The sequence below is a fragment of the Cetorhinus maximus genome, chromosome 12 (genome assembly GCF_964194155.1).
Source record: "Cetorhinus maximus chromosome 12, sCetMax3.hap1.1, whole genome shotgun sequence".
NCBI classification, from domain to species: Eukaryota; Metazoa; Chordata; class Chondrichthyes; order Lamniformes; family Cetorhinidae; genus Cetorhinus; species Cetorhinus maximus.
In genome coordinates, this window is record NC_135890.1 from 92,941,995 (window position 1) to 92,958,374 (window position 16,380).

Genomic DNA, 16,380 nt, shown 5'->3' on the forward strand with positions numbered 1-16,380 from the left:
CTACCTCGCAAACCTCACTCAGGGAATAAATCAGGATGGATATTGGCAATAATGATTGAATTATCCTGTCAAATGACTGAAACAGGAAAGGCTGTTTTTTTAAGGTATTGGTTAAGGAATACAACGGTGTTTGAATATGAGGTACGACAGCATCTGTGGAGAGAGAAACAGTTAACGTTTTGATTCCATGTGACCCAAGGGTCATATAGACTCGAAACGTTAACTCTGTTTCTCTCCCCACAGATGCTGTCAGACCTGCTGAGTTTTCCCAGCATTTTCTGTTTTTGTTTCAAATTTCTAGCACCCACAGCATTTTGCTTTTATATTTGAATATGAGGTGCTGCAGTGTTTCCAGCCTGTGATGTATCTGACCAGGCAGTGCTTGATGCTAAAGCACAGGGCAAGAACAGAGTTTCATTCCACAGTACTGGCAGCCTTCACCTCGATGAACACAGATTTCATTTCCTGTTCTCTGTGAGTTTGCAGTGGCACTGGCTCTGTGACTGGACTGTGTGATGCAGCATTTCAATATGCATGGCTTACACTTGAAGTATTTCAAATGTTAGACTTGGTTAACAGATTTACACCAAATTCTTTTGAAGTCTAGCATAACTTCTAGATGTGTCAGTATGTGCTTCCAGTCTAATGCAAATCTGGTCATAATCTGTATTTAAATCCTTCCCTCTTTAATTATGTAGTCTTAAGATTTAAGTTAAAAATGTTGTCACTTGAGTTACCAGCCACAGTGTTAATTAACTTCATTTGTAGTGTCTTTGTGTGTTTTAATAACTTACCTAGATCAAAAAAAAAGTGTTAATAATGCTAAGCTACTGTGACAGGTGTAATTTCCTTGATTTGCAAGACATGTGCAGAAGTGAAGGCTTTAATCATATTACCTGAAGCATTTGGCAGGCAGCTTTTAAAAATACCAGCCCTGTTATCAAAGGAGATTTGTGTGGTGGTTTTAAGTAGCAAACAAGTTTTTCTTATGAGTATTATGACAAGCCAGCAGGGAACATTTTTAATTATTTTTTTCAAAATTTCTGGGTAGCCTATATATAATTCAGTGCCATGTTTCCCTGACTCTGAACACTTTGCACACTGGCTTCATATCTCATTGCATTATGTTAAATCAAGAAAATTACAAGATTTATATATTGTGAATAGAATGTGCTTCAGCTGTGTGCAACCCTTATTGACGAGGATTCTGTTGATACACTGTACTGAAAATATATTTCAACCCTATCTTGTAGCATTATCAGTAATTTTACATGGCTCTGACAACAAATGCTAGGATTGGGGCATTATGAGTTTGACAGAGGAATTATTTCAAAGAAAACGTAGTGAGCAGAATTTGAGGATGGTGTTCATTTGGAATCGCCATATGAAAATGTGATATTTTAGGAATTTATTTTAAAACTTGTCTGATTGATCAGAAATGCAGTTGAGGTACAGATCAGCCACGACCTGACTGAACGAGAGAGAGTCAAGTGGCTGAATGGCCTATTCATGTTTGAAGAGCAGATAATCTGAGCCACCTCCAATGATGTTACTGATGGCTTGTGGTTATCCAACATTGTTGCAATATTGGTTGGATTCTTCCCTCACTCCCATTTGCCCAGTTCCGTGTTCAAGTTTGCTAAATTGACACCTAGGGCGGAGGTTGAGATTCAAACTTTGGCCTATGGTACTGCGGATAAGCATGTGGCTTGATTTCTGCCATTCCAGTAGTCACCTGTTTTTCAAGGCCTCCTCTCCTTTTGAAATTCACCTTCATTCTGATGAGGGGCATCACTACATCATACACTGAGATATGGAATATATTCAAGTAGTGACCTTACCAGAAATTTATTGTGGCAAATGAGGGCAGAGGTTAGCACAGACACAGTGGCCAGGATTCTCCGGCCCCGTCGCGGGTGGGACTCGCTGCGGGTGAGGCGGCCCCCCAGACAGGTGTCCATTGACTTGTGGCGGGACCGGAAGACCCTGGCGGCGGGCGGGTGCAGAAAATCCCGTCCAGTGTTTCATTGGGGTGGTCAGTCTGTGAGCTGTGTTGGTAGCAGCTACCTCACTCAGGTAGTTATTAAGAAGTAAGTTAACCAAACACCACTCCCTTCACCCAGCCTTCAAAGTCTCCACTAATGGCTGCCACCATTTAAGCGGTTCTGAATTTCTTTGTGTTTTCTCACCCAGGCAATTTCCAGTGCTTCCACCAAGGTTTAGGGTGAGGGGGTTTGTGTGGACTACTTTCACTATTCACATAAAGCATCCTCCAAGTCATTTCTTCCAAATTTGCCTGAAAGGGGCTTAAGCCCATGTGCTTAAAGATGCTGGCTTTAGGCCTTGCACCTGGGCTGTTTTCAGATCTGAGGAAGTCATGCAACAAAGGAGAGGATACCTTAAAGATAAATCCCGCCTTTTTCTTCCAATCTTCCCGCGGCCCATTCTTAGCAAGAGCTAGAAAGCCCTAGGCTGGCACCTAAGCCCAGGCCTGCAGGTCTCTCTGTATTCCTGCCCATTTTTTGTCGGTTCTGCCAGGAACCAGCTCTATGGTCAGACTATTATAATAATTTGAGCCATCAAAATATGACAAAATTAGCTCAAGACTGGTGCAGCACACTTTGGACCTGTTGCACTTGTCCAGTATCTAGGCCAACTGAAAGAGGAACATCAAAGCCATAGTTTTCAACGATCTGATTTTATACCAGACACAACTTGCTTTCTTTACCCTTTACTCAGCTAGTTTTGCACCTCCTCTGGGTTTCATTCTGAAGCTTCTACTCATCTGGGGACCCAGATGTGTTGCCTAAGTCATTAGACTGTCAAATAATATGCTAAAGAAGTCTGTATGTAATCTGAAAATTTATAGGCTCCCTGCCAGAAAATGTTGACATCAGTTTGTGTTCAAATGCTCAGGCGCTCAAAAAGAATAGTACTCATTTGACTTCAAATGGTGTAATTTGGAATGAATGTTTCATCTGTCATCAGCGCTCATTGTCATCTTTTGACATCAAATGAAATCAAAAGCGATCAAGGCATCAAAAGTGACCACTCAGCATCAAAAGTGATCACTAGGCATCAAAAGCAATAATTAAGCTCCCACCACATGCTTACCCATGCCCTTCTTCTATCCCTACTCAGCACCCCCTTACCCGCTCCTCCTTCTCCACCCCTCCTACATGGATTCCTCCACTTTGTCCAGATGTTGGAGGTTCATTGTTTGTGGAAGCATTATCCCAGTGAGAGTCAGTGTGTGTGGAATCCATACTCCAGCGAGAGTTAGTGTATGTGGAACCTTACCCCAGTGAAGGTCAGTGTGTGTGGAACCCTCGCCTTTGTCGGAGTCAGTGGGTCAAAGTTTACGGCAGCGGGATTTTACGTTCTGTCAAATGGCTCGCCACATTTTATGGCCCCGTCCCAGCCGCAATGGGGGCCATAAAATTCCGGCCAGTGTGTGTGGATCCTGTATCCTAGTTACAGTCTGTTTGTGTGGAACCCATAGCCCAGTGAGAGTTGGTTTGTGTGGAACCTGTACCCCAGTGAGTGTCAGCGTGTGTGGGTCTATACCCCAGTAAGAGCCAGTGTGTGTAGATCCTGTAACCAAGTGAGAGTCAGTGGGATGTACTTTACGTACCCCTACCATGTGTGTTTTGGGAGGACACGTAAAGTAGGGCGGAAGCCCAGACCACCACCGGGCGAGCAGCCGATAGCATCGCGTGCCCGCCCAATGAAATATCGCAATGACGCGCGGTGACGTCGGGCCGCTCACCTGACATCACTGCGCATCATTTTACGCGCGGACGTGCGGGGCCCACACCCGCATGCCAACGGGAAAATTCTGCCCCATGCCTTTGACCCTAAGCAATATCTGTACAGCAACATCCGAAGGACTTGAACCTCACAAGCACCGCAAACAATAATCCCATGCGTAAATGAAAATATCTTGAACTCCCAGTGACATATTCGATTGATGCATGACTCCTGGTTTCAGCTTCAAGTTTAAAAATGGCAAAACCTTACAAAAGTTAGCACCAACCAATTCACCTGCAATACTGTGCTATTTCTACACAAGTGGGCTATAACAGAAAAATTACACTTTTTGCATTGAGTGATAAATATTTTCTCATATTAAATTGAAATCAACCACACTCATAAATGCCCAGCATGGAGCATATAATAGAACAGCAAGTACTGCAGATGCTGGAAATCTGAAGTATAAATCGGAAATGCTGTAAATACTCAACAGGCCAGGAAGCATCAGTGGAGAGAGAAACAGAGGGCAGAATTTTACATTTGGTGTGTGGGGGCAGGCCTGACACGGTGGAATGTAAAATGACGCGCAATGGCGTTGGGCGTGCGTCCAGACGTCACCTCGCACCCTCGCAATATTTCGGTAGACGCGCTATGAGGGCGGAAGTGCGCCCGTTAAATAACGGGCCAGCTAAGGCCCTTGAGGCACCAATTGTCTTTGATTTTTCACAGCCCATGTGATTTTCAGGGCGTCGCATGGGCGCAACGGGCAGACGGGTAGGCCACACTTTCAAAAACCTCATCCACAGGCGGGATAAGAGGGGTGAGTGGGCTTGCTAATGCGAGTTGTTAGTACTTTAGATTATAACTTACTGCTGCTTGCTTGTGTGAACAGGACAACTTCATTTTGCTTCAGAGCTGCTTTGACAGAAATAACAGGCTTCAGATCAGGACTCTGGAGTGGTTATACCACATGGGGCCTTCCAGGTATCAGACAGCCTTCCCTTACCCTGGGAATGGGGATTGTGGTCTCTGCTGGAGGCACCTACTCTGAGGAGGAAGAGAGGGGCAGAAGGGGGAGGAGGCCAGGTGTCCCTATTCAGCCTCCAGGAGAGCGACCAGTGCGAGGACAGGCACAGGCCCAAGGGGCGCAGGGCCAACAGGAAGTCCAAGGCAGAAGGGGCCGCAAAAGATGCCACTATCCTGCTGCCAGGGGTTACAGGTGGCGATGCAGCTACCTCAATATGTCCGAGATGCAATGCCGAAGGAGGCTCTGCCTCTCAAGGGAAACAGTGACCTCCATCTGTCAGAAGATCGGCCCTGAGATCAGCTCCAACTGTGTGGGTGGACCGCCCATGCCAGTGGCACTGAAGGTCACAATGGCCCTCAACTTCTATGCTTTCCGTTCTTTCCAGGGGTCGGTGGGTGTCCTTTGTGGAGTCTCTCAATCAGGTGTCCACAGTTGTGTCAAGCAGGTGACAGACGCTCTGTTCAGGCGTGCATTGATTTTCATTCACTACTGCATAGGCGAGGCCAGCCAGATAAAGTGAGCCAGAGGCTTCGTGGCGATTGCTGGGTTCCCCTGCATCCAGGGTGCAATAGACTGCATACATGAGGTCATCTAGGCGCCTGCGGGTGAGCCGGGTGCCTTTATCAACAGGAAGGACTTCCTCTCCATGAACGTGCAGATAGTGTGTGATCACAGGATGCAGATTCTGCAAGTCTGTGCAAGGTATCCAGGCAGCTCCCATGACACTTACATCCTGAGACACCCCCAGGTTCCGGGGCTCTTCAGTGCTTCAGCCCGACTGGATGGATGGCTGTTGGGTGACAAGGGCTATCCCCTCAGAAGGTGGCTCATGACGCCTCTCCGCCATCAAAGAACAGAGGCCGAGTAGTGGTACAATAGGAACCACGGCACCACAAGGGCTGTGGTAGAGAGAACCATCGGCCTTCTCAAGATGCGCTTCCGATGCCTGGACAGTTCAGGGGGCACACTGCAATGCCCCCCAGATCATGTGTCACTGATAATGGTTGCATGCAGTGCTCTCCACAACCTGGCGCTGGAAAATGGGGGACGCAGCGGGGGACGATGATATTGATGCATCTGCTCTGGCAGCAGATGAGTCCAGTAGCTAGTCCAAAGATGAGCATGCTCAGGAGAACACTGAGGGGATAGACACCGACCTGGGCAACCTTCAGGGAGGCAGGGACACCCAGGAGGCTTTGATCCAACACTCCTTCAGCTAGCCTACCAAAGATGAACCACCACCACATGCCAGGGCTGCAGGCTCCATACTCGATACCTGACAGAAACATTTGCCTGGTGAACAACATGCACGATGTGCCATTTCAATAAAGCTCAATGACAAACAACTCACTCATATCATCATGGGTTATCCATCACCTGCAGAGCTAATGAAGCACCCAGAGGCTTGTTGAACACAAACACATTTAATGGTGTGGTGCCTGGCAAACATAAAACAAATTAAATGGAAAGGTGTTCTCCATCACACCTACTCATAACTTAAAAGTGGGGGGAAAAAATATTACCAGTGATAAGCCTGTGTTGTGCTTAAGGTGCTTTAAGTTTCCATTTACAAGTGCTACATCTAGGTGCCTGCTCACTCTGCTGTCCTGTTGGCCTTGATGACCTTGGCAGGCGTCCTCTGGCCCTTGGAGCCTGTGCTGGCCCCGCCTAGGAGGGAGCGGCCAGTGCCACGGCTGGCATCTCCGCAGTCGCCGCAGCCTCATTGGATGCCATGGTCACTGGCAGAGGGGCGGAGGAGCTGCTGCCCTTATCCGGAGCGTCCTGAGAGGAGCCCGCAGAGATGACAAGCAGCTCATGCACCAACGTCAGGGGTCGCTTTGGACCTCCCTGCTCACCATTGATGGATGGGCAGTAGCTGGGATACTGGGTGCCCAATCCATCTCCCACATTGACAGTGACCACCTGAGGTCATTGCCGGTGTGAGGGCTTGCAGGTCCGAGCGCATCCCCAGGAACCCCTGATTGAGCACCTGGAGGACCCTCTCCATGAGAGTCGCCACTCTCTCCATAGAGGAGGCAGTGCACTCAGCCATGAGGGTCATTGCATTGCTCATGCTCTGCATGGACTCCTCCACAACGGAGACCATGACACGCTTTCCCACATGTATCTCCGCCAGATCCTCCCGCACACCCTGCTGGACTTCCAGCATCTGCTGCCTCTGGGACGACTCCAGAGGCTCATCATCAGCCACCAACTGAGCATGTTCCTGGTCCCCAGACTGCTGGGGCCCTGGGCACTCTCTGCCTCTGTCTGCACCTCAATCAAGTGTGAAGTGCCCTCACTGCTGTGCACCGAGACACTTTCCATCGATCTAATGCCCACCGAGGTGCTGGTATCTGCGCTGGTGCCTGCCTGGCTGAGAGGGTGTGACGCTGGTGCGTTTATATCGTCTGTGTCCTCTGGGGTGAGTGGCTGGCCTTCAGGCTCCTCACCCCGATGGGCTTCTGGTGAGGCTGGAAGGAAGCACAAGGACATGTCATTAGTTGAAGTCACTACACTGTTACTGTGTATGCCTGGCACCCGGATCAGGAAACCCTCATCTTTCCATTATCAATGGGGATTCCATGTTTGAGGGTCACATCAGTATAGAGACAACAGTGGAATGGTTGCTATTACAGACATTCTGACCTCAGTGCACTGCTCTCTTACTTCCCTGTGACACCCCAACCTCACCACGGCCGGTTGATCTAGACGCATGGTGCCTCTCTAGCTCCAGTGCCTCCTGCTCACATCTGGACAAGATTAGTGGGTGGGGCGCTCCTCCACCAGTCCGCAACCTTTCAGCATTGTTGTGGGCTGTCTTCTCCTGAAATGACAGATTAGTCCACCCTGTGCCTGCATTGCCATTGCAGCTTGGCCAACCCCACCTGAAGAATACCTCAGCCGATTCATGACCCTGGAGCCGCAAGACACTCATTCCAAGCAGCCAGGGCTCACACCGTTGCCCAGATGCTGCCTCATTGACATTTGCTACTCACATTCTAAGAACTCTGAGGTCCGGCGGGGGGTGGGCTGTGCTAAGTGACCCATGCCAACACGGAGCTCACCCTTCCCGATCGCAGGAGATCATTGAACCACTTGCGGCACTGCACCTATATGTGCCTCACCACATCATGGGAGCTCACCCTGGATGCCACCTCCCCCCCAGGCATTTTTTGTGAGGTGGGGGTGCCTCTTCCTCCCGTCCCTGGGGACAAGGCTATCCTGGCGTGCTGCCACCTCCGCCAGGAGGGCAGCGAGACGCTCATTGGAAAACTGCAGGGCCGACTGCCCTGCTGACCTGCCCTCCCACCTGCCGTGTTCACCACTGACGTTCTCCATGGCTGCGGCCCTCCGAGTCAATGGCAGCCTTCGCATGGCTTCCACGGCCGCTTTTGAATCGGCCGCCAGGCTGCCGTTGGATCCAGCGGACATTGAGCTCCCAACCCTTCCCGCTGATGCCAGAGGCACGTATTACGCTGGCTGGGCCTTAATTGGCCCGCCTGCATAAAATGGCGGCGCGGAGCCGATCGCGGGCGGCGGTCGGGTTCCTGCTCCCACTGAGCCCGCCTGACCAATGTAAAATCCTGGCCAGAGTCAACGCTTCAGGCCCACAATCTGCACTAGTTCTGACGAAGGGTCGCTGACCTCTGTTGCTCTCTGCACAGATGCCACCAGACATGCTGAGTTTTTCCAATGCTTCACGTTCATTTTGGAGCAAAAATAACCCCTTTTGCCAGCCCTCCAAAAAGCAATCAAATTTCTTGTGAACCTCTCATTCCCCTTCAGCAGAAAACCCAGCAGCTGTTGCCTGAGGTCTGGTTGGCAGAACATTAAACATGAATTTCCAAAAAAAAAGCTAAGGAATGAAGAAAACATAAACAACTTGCTGATCAAAAAAAATCGATGTCAAAGCTATAAATTGAGAATTTTATAATTGAGTAATTAATAAAATGACCATTAAAAAGTATAAGCAGCAGGGCTAACTCATAAAGCCTTTTTTGCCTTTTTGCTTAAGAACAGAGCTGGAGGGGGACAGACTAGGCCCCAAGCCCTGGTCACCAGAGAAGGGGGGAGGGGACCAGGACTTGCTGGCTGCTTTTTTGAGTACTGAGCCAAACTGCTGCATGCAACAAAAATCTAAAAACATGGAACATGTACTTGTGAATTAACTCCAAGTGCACAACCATTTTATTTCCAGTGCATTTTCTCTGTGTGGAATGTGATGAGGTATTATAAAGTTGCATGTGCATGTATGGTCACTCATATTGAGGAATTGAGCAAATGACTTTATGCAACATGCCATACTTTTACTTCTTAACAGTGGAAGTATTAATTGGCTCAATATCCACCCCATCGCACTAATTTTGAAAAAAAAACTATGCTGAATATGTCTCCCCTCTATACACATTAATTGTGCCTGTAAAGCTTATGCTTTAACATGTGGGTTAAACTCATTGGAACCAGTAGGATTCTGAGAAGGAGGAATGTGAAATGGCTTTGCCAAGAGTCCAGTGCGCTACTGCCTTGGAGACATGATTGGTCAACCATCTTAGGGTGTGCAAAGGGGTCTGATTGGCATGGATGAGATGAGACAAAACTTGGAAAAGAAAGGAATTTCTTAAAATCACAAGTGCAGGGGAAAAGGGGAGCAGGCTTGGACCCGCACTAGTGATATATGCACCGTTAAACAATCTACACAATGCATGTATAACATAGTGCATCAGCTGGGGATTATTAAAATCCATTGAAACAGTATAGTTGACGTCAACTGATGCCTGAGACTTAGTCAAGTTTTGTTGTGATCACTAGAACCCAGAATTTTTCTTCACGAACAACAGGATTGCTTTTGATGTCAGTTGAATGCTCCTGAGCATTTTGAAGGTAATTAAATGATGCTAAATGATCACAAATAATGTTGCTTGAGCACCATTGATGGCAGTTGATCACTACCTGGGATGTCAGATGATGGCTAAATGAACACAGATAATGTAAAATGTGTGTAAAATTGTCTCTCTTGCGTATATGGTTAATAAGCATTAAGAAAAATGCTGGCACCTGATTGTTATATAAACTGTTTACATTGGAAAGAAATAGAAGCGCCAGACAGAATTATACCCCTGATCAGCTGACCATTTTGCAAACTGTTTTTATTCTCTATTGAAATTGGGCAGGTTAGGTTAAAATTAGGGCTCATTCAGTCAAAAAAGCCATTGGCAATAGTTTGGAAAAATAACACTAAGACTAAATGAAAGCATTTCCAGTTGTATTGATTGCTTGCTAGCTGTAACTACATACATGCTGCCAAAGTGTCACATTGATGTTGAGTAAAATCATGAATTGATCTCCACTTTATGTGGGCCTCAGTCCTCCTGGTACAGATAGGGCTGAAATGACCCCAGCTGCATAAAGTCCTTTGTCTACCAGATCTTGACTGATTCTGAGCACTCAGCAACAGACATACACTGTTAAAGAAGATCTATTGTATATTGTGACTTGCAAACACTGTGATAATTTCCTACTTTTCCCATATTTTGATAACTGTGAGCCTTTATAATTGAGGCTGACTATGATAGATCAACAGAAAATGGGCTCTGATAAGCAAGCCTTTTTAACTTGAGAAAGGAGATTACATTTCAAAGTAAAATAATCACATTTAATGGTATTCAGTAATTTTCAAATTTTTGTTTCAATGTGATGTTCATAACAGTCCATGTGATATCATCAGACTTCTGAGGCATTGTACTGCTGTATTTATTTATCAAGAAGGCATTAATAAACTTGCAGAATGGAACATATAATTAGTGAATTAATTTCAACATAGATAAGTGTGAGGTATTATAATTTGGTACAAAAATTAAAGAGGTCACACATTGTTTGAAAAATAATGAGGTAGAGGAGCATTGGGATGTGGGAGTGCAACACATCACAAAAGAGGGATGCTGTTTAATAAGGCTCTTTTTAAAAAAAAACAATATACAAAGGTTCATTTTGAGAAGCTTATAAATAAAGGGTACCTGATTCATTTCAGACCTCAGGAGATGGTTGTCCCTGCTTTTTTTTGAGTTGGCCCCATGTCTAGGTAAGGGTCCTATGCTCAGGGTTACAAGCCATGGCCAAGAGTGAGACCAGTGAATTTTCAGTGACGATGGCAGAAAAGCTAGAAACTCAAGGGGCAACAGCTACTTACAGGTGGAGGATCATTCGGGGAGAAAACTTGTGTTTTCTTTAAACACACAAGGAAGGCAACAGGGAATCACCTCATTGTATTCCTTCCCCTAGTCATATTGCTCATTGAAATTGAAAATGGGAAGCTTCTACCAGCAACTAAAGAGGAAAGTGCAAGACCCCAAGGTGTGCAGAAATGAGCAGAAGACCTGCTCTTAGGCAGATCACACTACTGCTTATAAATTATAAGTTGAGGAGCTGTGCCAAGCTTGTATCAAACCTTGGCTAGGCAGCATTTGGGGTGCTGCGTGCATTTCTGGTCACCATATTATAAAAAGGATATAGAGGCACAGAAGAGGGTGCAGAGAAGATTTACAAGGATGATACCAGCAATGCAAGGTTATACTAGTCAGGAAAGGATAAACAGCCTTGGTTACTTTCCTATTAAAAAGAGAAATTTGAGGTGTGACCTAATAGAGACCTTTAAAATCGTAAAAGGTTTTGATAGCATTGGCCTGGATGGAATGTTTCCACTTGTGGAGGGCAGCAAAACTAGAGGACATCAATATAAGATAGTCAGCAAGAAATTAAATAGGAAATTCAGAAGAAACATCTTTACCCAGGTGACAATGTGGTTGTGATGAATAGTGTAGATGCATCTAAGGGGAGCCTAGATAAGCATATGAGAGAGAAGGGAATAGAGCGTTTTGGTGATACGTGTTAGAGGAAGAAGAATGGGAGACGGCTCAAGTCGATTCTTTGTCATTCTATGTAATTTACCTGCATTTTACCATCACAAACTGTTGATGTAATAATATGGCTGTCATATTTGGAGAATGTTTAGCCATTTTTTTCCACAGAAAGGGCTGAGAAAATCATTGCATTTAAATGATGGTTTCATATTGCAAAATATATTCATAAAATATTTTTTTTAAGAAAAGAACACTGAGACAAGAGATGCTGAAAATGCTAATGGTTCGGGCATTGAAGTTGTTGCCTCCAAGACAAAAGAAAACAATTTATTAACTTGTCTCTATAACCACTAAGCACTCCATCCCTGTTGTGTCTGAATGTCCCTGGTCCTGGCCACTAATCAGGTAATGTCTAGCTTTGACACTTCCTCAGGTTATGGAGGTATATTGACACATTCACCAGCCATCAGGTTTTTTGTAAGCAGGCACCTGTTTTCATCTGCTTTAGAAAGTTGAAATGCAGATAGGTTAGAAGTTATTTTATGTTAAGTAAGATATCCCACTGATGTGGGGAAGCATTGGACCAGAACTTCCATGAAGTGGCAATCACAGTCAGATTGCCAGTCTGCTCTTTTTGGTTTACCTTAGTCTGGAGCTGCACCTTTCTTGCCTGGACTTTCAGCCCGGGCCTAGCAAGAAATGTGCAGCGTGCCTGGTTCCCGAGTCCTTCCAAGTGCAGCATCGAGGGAAGTGAGGCCAGTAGTTTGGGAGTGGGGGTAGCCAGAGGTTTGGGAGAGTAGTCTGGGGGTGGGGATGGTAGAAAAGGGGGTTGGGAGGTTAAGGGCGGTAGTTGGGGTACCAGGGTGTAGTCGGTGGGGGGTGAGGAGGGTGGTCAGGCAGGGATAATCGGGAAGGGTCGAGGGGGGTCAGTAGTGTAGTTACCTAGGAGTTAGAATTGGTTTCAATCCTTCTAACTTTTCCTGGATAACTATTATGCTAAGAGAGTCGATACCATCCGAAGTCTCTGATTTAAATAGGGGTTTCAAATCGTTCCTATGCAGGGTAATTGCTTGTTGGAAGTTTAAGCTTCCGGGACAATTGCTGTGCAGCCCTTGCGAGGGGACTTCCGGGGGTTCCTCCGGTACCCCTTCTGGGGTACCTCCGGGTACGGCCCCCCGGAGATCGGAAGTTCTGGATTGAACACGTGAGCCTGATCAGTACCACTGCTCTGTGTGCTCATTTGCTGTGAAGTAAAGCGGCTTAATCTGGCCTCATCTTCTTAAGTGTGTCTTTGATCCACCTTCGAAAAAATTGGAAGGCACATAGAGTTATCTGTGAAAGATGTGAAATTCCAGCTCAGACCTTGAGTGAGGATTATTGTTACACTTCATGTTTTCGCTATTTTATATTTACACATTGGGCACATTCCTAAATCTAACATGCACTCTGTATAAGGGGATGACTAGCATTGCTGTATCTGAGAAAAAACCTAAGGCAAGACCAATCTTGTAATAATAACTTGCTGCTCCAATCAGAAAATTATAGATTTCATAAATTGAAAAAAACACCCAATTTTGTGTGGATTGAATAATTTAACATGATATGGGATTTCGCGTTGACCTACAGTTCTCCCTAGCTTCTCTTTTTCGATATGGTAGATTCAGACGGAAAATAAAGTTGTCTGGAAATGATTTGGATTCCAATCTCTTTGAATGACTGTTGCACTGTGAAATATGTATACTGCAGCATTGCTGATTATAATTGGGTATTTGTACATTGGCGTGTCCATGAACAAACTGGATACGTCTGCCTATCTGTTATCATAATGCATCTCCCTCTCTAATTGAGCTTTTCTCCTGTTGTGAACATATGGTGACTTGCAAATAATAATCTTAACTCATGAAAGTTTCAAAATTAAACAGGGTTATATTTTGATTTTCTTTTCTTTGTTATTATGCGACTGATGTGTTTCTTTCACAAATGCAAGCTCTAAGCTAAAATTGTGATACTGGAAAATGAGGTGGTTTTCTATTCTCTACATCTATCTGCTTTATTCACACATATCTTCATTCGTGGTACCAGTCGCTCAGAACCCTGATTCCTGAATTAGATTAGGCTTTACAAGGTTGATTCAGGTCTGTTTGGGAAATTAACAACAGATTGGGCTGACTTTAGTATCTGTCATAGTAATAAGTAAGAGAAAATATTTGTCTCTGGTGCTGGGCTGGATATAGGCTTGGATTCTCTGGTGTGCCAAACACTGGATATTAAGGGATACTATAACTGTTTTGCATTCAACCCCTTGAAATTTGGGTCTTGAACTTCATTAGTTGTTTCAACAACAACAACAACTTATATTGTTATAGCACCTTTGACATAACAAAGCATCACAAGGCACTTTGCGAATAAAATAATTAGGTCCATCCTGTGGTGTGTGTGTTGCGTAGATATTGTCATATAATATACTAGATAGTAGATTACACTATGAAACCAATACTGCCAGCCCTGTCTAAGTAGCATCAATATCTGTATCCAGCGAGAAAATTGCAGTTTTCCATCCATGACTACTTGGAACTCAGCCTTCAGATTTGGCTCAAAATGCTTCAAATTTGGGCCCTCGCCAGGGGCGGAACCGTCCGGTCCTGTTGGCAGCGGGTGTCAAGGCAGCCGTGAGTGGATAAAATGGCGAGAAGGCCAAAAATTGGTTTTACCTCGTTGTGAAACCAGCTTGCGATCATCCGCTCCACCCGTCAATGGCGTTTCCTGCCACCACACACCGGGAACCTAATTTCCAATCTTTAGCACCTCATTATAAACCCTGCTTGCCGGAATCACCCCCCACCTCTGGATCATCCAGGAACATTGGCATGATTGCATGCCGATGTGTTTCACAACTGTACATAAGCGTCGTGCACCTGGTGAGCTGCACTTCACTCGGGACTTCGAGGCTTGTTTGCCTATCTTGTTTCAGGCAGCAGTTGTGCTCATTAGTGCCAGGCTTCGCAGACAGCACCACATCACTTTTAGCAGGGGACTCACGGGCAGATCTCTACCTGCCAGACCCGCCGTAAGGCGGGGGTGGCTTCTCAATGGCTGCAGGGCTAGGGTTTGCTTGGCAAAGTGGGGAGAAGTGGCCTCAGGCAAGGGAAGAGGCTGCAGGGCGAGGGCTGTACTGGGGAAGGGGGGTATCCCAGGGTGTGTGTGGGGGGGCACATGATTTGTGCAAGTGGTGAAGGCTGAGGAGGCAGCCTCCAAAGGAGATGAGGCCAGATGGAGATGTGAGGGTGTGTGTGAGAGAGCGAGTGGTGATGTCCCTTGAGCTGGCAGTGAGTGAGATGCCAGTGAATGTGTGTTGGGCTTGTGAGTGGTGAGTTGAAATTGATGAGATGGTTGCCTTACCCTGGTGGCACGGATCAGATCTTTCATCCATTTTCTGCACTGGATGGCCGATCTCTTGAGTGCAGTGTTGGCACTGACCACCTCTGCAATGGCAAGACCAATGGGCTCCTTTGGCCAGCGGTGGGCCTCTATGGCATCCAGAAGGCGTCCCAGGGAAGTGCCACTGAACCAGGCGCATGCATTCTTCTTGGCTTTTGGGGCCACGTCTTCACTGGTGCAGTCCTGGGCTGCAAGCATTGAGAACTGTGCGTGGGGCTGCAGTGTAAATGTGGCACCTGATGTGAGGAAGCGGCGAGGTAATCGGAGGCCGCCCGCTGGCGATCACGTGTTTCCCATGACTGCATAATTTATTGAGGCGGGTAGGGGGTGATACTGTGTGAAAACCCGCCATTGCGGCCAGCGGGTAAAACGTCTTTTTTCACGCCCGCTACCGGGCTTAGGGCGGAATTGTGCCAGGTTTGCACTAAGTTATGACCCTAACTGCCAGCAGTACGAATAGGAATGCACAGGAGATGGAGCTGTGCAATTAAAATCCAGTCATTGAAAGCTAAACGATACTAGTCAATCTGAGGAGTGTGGACTCCACCACAGCTCTCACACAACTTTCTGTCCGGGGCATTGCTTCCTTATTTCAATGTTACATTGGAATTGACTCACTGCCCCTCCCTGCCCTCGCCCCTTTAAGCATCTTGAATTTTGAATTTCTGGGGTAAATAAATTCAGTATTTGTTTCAGATTATTTAAAATTGATCAAAATCCACATTTCCTCCTTTATGGTGGCGATTGACTTTTGAGAAAATGGGACGTGTTCAGCAATGGGTAAAAAAAAGACATTTTGAAGATGAAGCAAATGTTGCTCGTGGAGCAGAATTCTTTGGACTGACACAAAATACTCTCTTTTTTAAATGTTGTACCTGTTCAGGACTTACAATTGTGGATTATGCCTGCAACTACAGCTTATTGTACAAAAAGTGCGCAGCAACTGAAGAAATGGGGAATGACAAGGTATTCCTCTGGCAACATTTACAGTGGGATTAGATAATATATCATGTTACAAGTGACAGGCTTTTTCATTTGGAAATTTATAAGAGCCTTTTAAGTTGATATTGAGTACAGTACATATGCTGATAAATAGATGTGTTTCCCTGATAAGATTCAGTATTTGACTTCATTCAGTTTGCATTTGCTGTGCAAACTAATTCAGCACTTGGGAGATAAAAATGGTGTATAAATGAAAGACAATTATAATGTCCCAGACAGAAATGGGAATATAATGGCAATAGCGGTAGTTATCTACTCATTGCCTGTAATCTAATAAAACTGCTTTGCAATCCAGTCAGA

General features: G+C 45.9%; 1 protein-coding gene across 2 annotated transcripts in view; it reads left to right on the forward strand.

Moving 5' to 3' along the window:
• The window catches only part of LOC144687692 (transmembrane protein 132C-like), a 1,088,236-nt gene that overhangs the window by 471,836 nt on the left and 600,020 nt on the right, over positions 1–16,380 (forward strand). The window lies entirely within an intron of this gene.